We start from the raw sequence: 1,362 nt of genomic DNA on the forward strand, positions 1-1,362 counted from the left end.
TCACTATTGCTGGCGTTTTGATATAGAACTGTGATAATAGACTGTGATATTAAATTTGAACGGCAATTTCTTGCAGATTTCACCCAGCCAAAGTTTCTACTAATGCAGATTAGTGATATACCCAAACCAAACCTATACCTAGCACGTGCTACCCTACCTATACCTATACCCAGTCACGTGCTACCCTACCCTACCTATGGCCCGTGCGACCCTACCCTACCTATACCTATGGCCCGTGCGACCCTACCCTACCTATACCTACGTCCGTGCGACCTATACCCTACCTATATCCTACCCTAGGTACATGGTACCCATCCGCCAGTCTAGACACGCCCTTTGTAGACAATAAAAGGTAGGGTTGTATACCTAGTAGTGTAGATACTCTAGATAACTGTAACCCACTCCTAATTACCTAGCTAAATAAGGTTTAGCCTTATATGCCTCTCTAAGCCTATAACAACCTTTATTGAGCTAATTACTTCTAACGTACCTCACGGGCGAGTGGCCGGCCCGGGCGAGTGTCCGGATTTTGCCAAGACCACACCAAACTTCATACAACCCGCGATGTCTCAACGCAAAAAGGCTCAAAGCGTCTTAAAGGAACCAGATATACAGCTTGCAATCTAGGCTCTTAAACAAGACGCGACTCTTACTATTCCACGCACTGCAACAATCTACAAGGTGTTAGAAAGAACGCTAAGACAACGACGTGCTGGAACGCTCTTAAGACGCGATTGTAAGGTCAACTTAATAAAGCTGACAAGCACTGAAGAGGAGGTGATTGTGCAGCATGTTCTGAAGCTGGACGAGCGAGGATACCCACCCTAGCTTACTGATGTGGAGGATATGGCCAACTCTCTACTCACTAAGCGCCACCAGCCTCCTGTTAGCAAGAACTGGGCTAGCACGTTCGTCAAGCGTCGCCCAGAGCTCACAGTCAAGTTTAATCGAAAGTACGACTACAAGAGAGCCCTCTGCAAGGATCCTGAGGTGATCTAGGGCTAGTTCCGCCTGGTGGAGAATACTAAAGCTAAGTATAGTATCCTAGATAAAGACACCTACAATTTTAACAAGTCTAGGTTTATAATAGGTGTTATATTAACAGGAGCTGTTGTTACAGGCTCAGAGCGTCGTGGAAGACTAAAGACAGTACAGCAGGGTGACCAAGAGTAGACCAGCATTATCTAGGGTATTAACGCGTCAGGATAGAGTATCCCACCCTTTGTTATCTTCTAAGGCAAGCACCACCTCTCTACCTAGTACAAGGAGCTGTCTTTACCTCACAATAGGCTGGCGGATGGGTAGGGTAGGGTAGGGTATAGGTATAGTCACGTGATTTATGGGTAGGAACTAGGTAGGGTA

The sequence above is a fragment of the Didymella exigua genome (genome assembly GCF_010094145.1).
Source record: "Didymella exigua CBS 183.55 unplaced genomic scaffold M421scaffold_56, whole genome shotgun sequence".
Lineage (NCBI taxonomy): Eukaryota > Fungi > Ascomycota > Dothideomycetes > Pleosporales > Didymellaceae > Didymella > Didymella exigua.